Here is a 6,026-nt window from a genome sequence, read left to right as displayed (position 1 = left end):
CACATACACAATACACATACACATACACATACACATACACATACACAATACACATAATACACATAATACACATACACATACACAATACACATAATACACATACACATACACATACACATACACATACACAATAGACATACACAATACACAATACACATACACCATACACTATACACATGTATATAAAAAAGAGAGTTATGAAAAAAGAAATAACAAACAAACACTTAATGATTTTGGCTTAAGAAATCCCTTCCATGTATAAAACAAAAGGAGTCCCCCCAGTGCCCCCAGACCCCCCCCCCACACCCCACCCCAATCCATTTTGTATTCTATAAAGCTTATGCTGGTTTTGTTTTGGGAGTTTTATTTTTTGGTTTCCTCTTTTCTTTTCTTTTCTTCAAACAGTGAATGATATGAATTGAATTGGTTTTCTGTTAACTAAGTGATCACTTCATTACTCCTTCCTTCTCTACCCCAAGTTCCAACCATCCAATCCATCCAAATCCATCCATTTTCCTTTCTTTCCATCCTTATAAATAAATACATACAAATAGTAGATCACTCAAAAAAAGAGGTTAATGTGTTTAAATGTTAAAAACTAGAATGGGAGATCAAGCAGTGGCTGAGATTCCCCACCCCAAGTCTCCGCCGGCGGCCCGGGAGGCGGACATCGTCTCCGGACACCGCATTACCGCCACCTCGGACATGAAGCTCAGATATGGCGCCCTCTTCTCCACAGTCTTCTTGTACACAATCTTCCCTCTCCTCCTCCTCCTCCTATTCCCAGCCCTTCTCTCCTCCTCCTCCGCCGCTGCCGCCGCCTCCGCCGCCCGCCTCCTCCTCTCGCTCGCCAAATCGGCGGACGAAGCTGCGCTCCAGATTTCTTCCATGGCCGCCCCGTTCCTGTCACAGTATTGGACGATTAGCGGCCATGGCGTGGTGGCGTCTCTAGGTGCTTGCCTGGCGGCGATCGCCGCCATGGCATTCCTCCGGCAGCGCAGGCTGAAGCGGCGGATATACATGGTGGATTTCGTGTGCTACAAGCCGGCAGACGATCGGAAGGTGTCGAAGCAGTACTTCCTGGAGAACTCAGGCCTCATCGGGCTGTTCACGACGGAGAGCATCGATTTCCAGCGCAAGATCTTGGAGCGGTCGGGGCTGGGGCACGAGACCTACTTCCCGCCGGCGGTGACCAGGCTGCCGCCGAACCCATGCCTGGACGAGGCCAGGCGGGAGGCGGAGGTGGTGGCGTTCGGCTCCATAGACGAGCTGTTCGCCAAGACTGGGGTGTCGCCAGGCGACATAAGCATCCTGGTGCTCAACTGCAGCGCCTTCTGCCCGGCGCCGTCTCTGACGGCGGCCATCATAAACCGCTACAAGATGAGGGAAGACGTGGTGGCCTACAACCTGGCGGGGATGGGCTGCTCCGCGGGCGTGATCTCCTGGGACTTGGCCAAGCGCCTCATGTGGCTGCGTCCAAACTCCTACGCGCTGGCCTTCAGCACCGAGAACATAACGCTCAACTGGTACAGGGGGAACGAGAAGAACCTGCTGGTCTCCAACTGCCTCTTCCGGATGGGCGGGGCGGCGATGCTGCTCACCAACCGGGCGGCGGAGCGGCGGCGGGCCAAGTACGAGCTGCTCCACACGGTGCGGACCAACAAGGCGGCGGAGGATAAGGGCTACTTCTGCGTGCAGCAAGAGGACGACCCCAACGGCCTGCTGGGCGTGGTCCTCTCCAAGGAGCTCATGAGCGTGGCGGCGGGCGCGCTCCGTACCAACATTACGTCGCTGGGCCCGCTGGTGCTGCCCTACTCGGAGCAGGCCCGCTTCGCCTGGTCCTTCCTGGCGCGCCGCGTCCTCCGGCTCAGCCCCCCCGGCGCCAAGCCCTACTCGCCGGACTTCAAGAAGGCGTTCGAGCACTTCTGCATCCACGCCGGCGGCCGGGCGGTTCTGGACCGCGTGGAGGAGGCTCTGCAGCTGTCGGAGCGGCAGATGGAGCCGAACCGCATGACGCTCTACCGCTTCGGGAACACGTCGTCCAGCACCATCTACTACGAGCTGGCGTATCTGGAGGCGAAAGGGAGGATCAAGCGCGGCGACCGCATCTGGCAGATCGGCTTCGGCTCCGGCTTTAAGTGTAACAGCGCCGTCTGGCGGGCGCTCCGCCACCAGCCGCCCGCCTCCGTCTCTAACTGCTGGTCATCCTTCATCCACCGCTTCCCCGTCCACATCCCCGCCGTCGATGATTTCACCAACGCCGCCGCCGGAAACGCCGCCAACTCCGCCGTTAACCCCGCCGTCAAATCCGCCGCCGGGGACACCAACGAAATGGTTGATAACGTCATCGTCTACGCTTAAGACCCCCCCCCCCCCTTCGTTTTTTTTTTCTTTCACTTATTTTCTTTTATTTATTTATTTCTATTAATTCTTCCCTAAATTTTTATTTACCCCCATTTTTATAAATCCATTCCCCTCCTGCTTCTTCTAACTTCTATTTCCCCATTTTTTTATTAATCCATCCCCCCCCCCCCCCCCAAAAAAAAAATCAAATACATCTTCTTCCCATTATTATTTTTTCAAACATAACAAGAAAGTAATAATAATATAGAGGAAGAAAACATTTGGATAATTGTACATGTACCCCTCCCCCCCGGCTCCTTCCCCTCCCCGGAACAAGAAGATTTTTGTGTTATTTGCGTAAGTGTGTAGTTACGTACCCAAGTGTGAACTCATCAAGATTATTTCCCATCCGACGTTTGTATCGGCCGCGGTACGGAGTGTGAACACATCAGAATTATTTCCCACTCCAGGTTTCATACGTTTGTATCGGCCGCGATACGCAGTGCGAACACGTCAGAATTATTTCCATTCGGGTTTTGTACCTTTCATATCGGCCGACATACCCAGTGTGTGAACCCCTCATATTCCCAATCGGGGTTTCGTCCTTTTTGTATATCGGCCACATCAATCCAATGTTCCATCGATCGGAATGGAGACCCTGACCTCAATATCCCACCCCCCCCCCCCCCCCCCCCCCCCAACACAACTCAAGTTGTCGGGAAAAAGGAAGACCCTATGCACTCTCGCATTAATCCTCCTTACTGCAAGTGCACGAATCGACACTAAAAGTGTATACCATGCATCGATGTGCGCACACATAGCTCTACCTTGTTGCCTACGTCTCCATCACGCAGATGGCTTTCGGCATTTTATCCGAGGTTCTTTTTGTCGGTGTTCTCCCAATAGTTGTATATGGTTTATTTTGCTTCGCCTCATTGCTTACATCCCCAATCATGCAAATGGGGTTCAACATTTTATCCGAGGCCTTTGTGGTCTTCTTTCCTTGGTGTTTTCCCAATAGCTAGTTGTACATGGTTTTTCCAATGCCCCCCCATCCCCCTTCCACTGTGCCTTGTGGACATCGTCATCATCATCTCCCTTTCTTTGACATCCGCAAGATGATAATAAAGTCTATCTATCTCTCCCCTCCCGAGGGTATTGTATTCATTGCAATAAAGAAAGAATGACAAAGTTTGTTAGCCTTTACTAGCTGGAAAATATATATATATATATATATGTATATATAACAAAGATGTTGCAAAAGCTTTGATATAATCACACCTTGAAAGGGATATGATATATTTGATGATATTTCTCTTCACATGCATCCAAATGTCCAATGCTTAAAGGCACAATGCACCCAAACAGTGGATGTTAGTAGAGACCCAAGAATTTAAGAGCTTTTATATCAAAAAGACAATGCACCCAAACAGTGGATGTTAGTCGAGACCCAAGAATATAAGAGCTTTTAAAAGGGACCATGCACCCAAATAGTAGATGTTAGTAGAAACCCGAAATTTAAGAGCTTTTGTATAGTTGGTTCGACATGAATGGCATCACAATTTGCTTTTCACGTTCACTTGAGGAATAAGGACTCCAAGTCGAATGTTCACACATGGAATTAAGAGGGTGGAAAAAGTGAATAACTCCTGGCCTAGAAACACTCAAAGTGTGCTCAATGGTAGCTTAAATACATGCACTTTTTTGTTTTTTGTTTTTTTGCCACACTCAAAGTGTGCTCAATGCTAGCTTAAATACATGCACTTGTTTTTTTGTTTTTTTACTTTTGCACTACATGAATATGTACCGAGTGTGGAAAAGTGATTTCCTCTATTTTGAGCTTTTCCTTTCTTATATGTCATATGGTTCGACGACATCCAATCTTTGTAGCTCCGTCTTTGTCAATAACTACTTTAAAACATAAGCTTAATTTAACACATATTTCTGGTGGAGCTTGTTATTCTCTCCAAAGTTAGTTATTGACCTTAGTAACAACACACAACGTATAATTTCATGAAATTTAATTTTCTTTTAAATAAAAGTGTCCATCAAAGAAGGAATCTCCATGACAATAGTCAAAATAGAATAGTTAGATGTTTCCAAGAATCTTAGCTTTTGAATTGGACATTCGTATACGATAGTTGAGGCTCAAAAGGAAACTATTTATATCTACTGTTGCCAGAAAAAGAGAGTATCACTAGCTTAGTTGAATACAAACACCTTCAAGACGGAAGAATGTATTAAAAGGTCTTGTTAATATTTCGGATAAAAATGGTTTTGCTAGTGTAGTGGTGATGTTGTTATTCCTTAGGAGACATCTTAAATGAGTTCTTGCAATATTGAAGTGTGTATTACTCAATATAATTCACAAAACCTAATCCATGCTCTTTGTTATAGATCTTAGATAAATGGATTGATAGGTATATACAAGAACAAGATCATAATGGACATTTTTTCATGTACATATGAGTCATATATAATTTTTAGCAATAAGGTTTTACTTATGAGAGTCGAGGTTACCATAACTTTGTTCATTTGTGTTCTTTTCCACCTTAGTGAAGTGTCATGTCAAATATGGAAACTTGCTTTGCAATACACGTGTAAGGTTATTGATATAAATTGTATCGGCATACATACATGTATACACACACACACACACACACACACAAAATTTAATAGGCATAATCGCTCTAATTTTCTCATTCCATACACAAGCTAGCTAAACAGTGTTTTGTGTTCATACCAATATGGTAAAGAGCTTTCTATGGTTGACACACTCTATATACACTCCAGCTCATTGGTGGCTTGATGATCATATCAATTGTCATAAAAGTTTTTCCACAAGTAATATATCTCTTTGATGCTGACATGGTATGTAAATAACTAATGTATGTCCTATCTCTTGCTCTTTGATGCTCATAGCACTTGTGGTAAAGGTATTCTTGCATTTAATACGCATCTAGTACCTCAAATTATTTTTATATTTATTGCAAACTCAACATCCCCAACATTGCACAATATATACGTTGTCGAACACGCTATCGTAAATGTGGTAAAGGTGTTTCTAGATATGATATGCATCTCACCTCAATATTTTCCTACTTTCTAACCATAGTGATCTTAACTCCAAGTTCCACCATATAACAAAGGTAGCCATCGTAGTAAAAACATATTTGAATAGGATGCATTTACTTTATTGGCCTTATGAGGACGATAATGTATCCATGTCATTACCTTTCCCACCTTCTCTTTGTCTCTCTAATGCTCCCACCTATAAGGATAAGGACAATGTTTTGTAATGAGCAATGTCTCATGGGCCATGTTCCCCCTCATCCGGGCTTACATCAATATATCATCCTCTCAAGGGAAATCCACGATCATTGCATTAAAGTTATAGAAGTACTAGTCACGTCTATTTTCAAATAAGCTAGTGGTTACTTTAGAGAAACATTAGTTTGGCTGTAAAATTAATGACCTTAGGTTTGTAAAACCTCTTAAGTTCCATGTGTTTATTATTTCCAATAGTTTTAAATAAATATCAGTTTAACAGTTTAACGGTTGAACTATCTAGCTATAACTTTATAGTATAAAGTTAAATACCAATCAAATAATGACTATCCACATCTAACAATATTTCCACCAACCAACAAATGATGATTAATATTTTGGTAGAAGAATACCAT

The 6,026-nt window shown here is 44.4% G+C and overlaps 1 pseudogene; it reads left to right on the top strand.

The window, feature by feature from the left end:
* The first annotated feature begins 399 nt into the window (after positions 1-399).
* LOC147860474 (3-ketoacyl-CoA synthase 11 pseudogene) lies at positions 400-2,364 on the top strand (annotated as a pseudogene).
* Positions 2,365-6,026: the final 3,662 nt, after the last annotated feature.

The sequence above is a fragment of the Azolla caroliniana genome, unplaced genomic scaffold, assembly GCF_043228905.1.
Source record: "Azolla caroliniana isolate FFs.n. ecotype wild unplaced genomic scaffold, voAzoCaro1.0.p SCAF_9, whole genome shotgun sequence".
Lineage (NCBI taxonomy): Eukaryota > Viridiplantae > Streptophyta > Polypodiopsida > Salviniales > Salviniaceae > Azolla > Azolla caroliniana.
The sequence above is the reverse complement of the archived record's forward strand: the minus strand, read 5'-3'. Positions and strand labels throughout refer to the sequence as shown.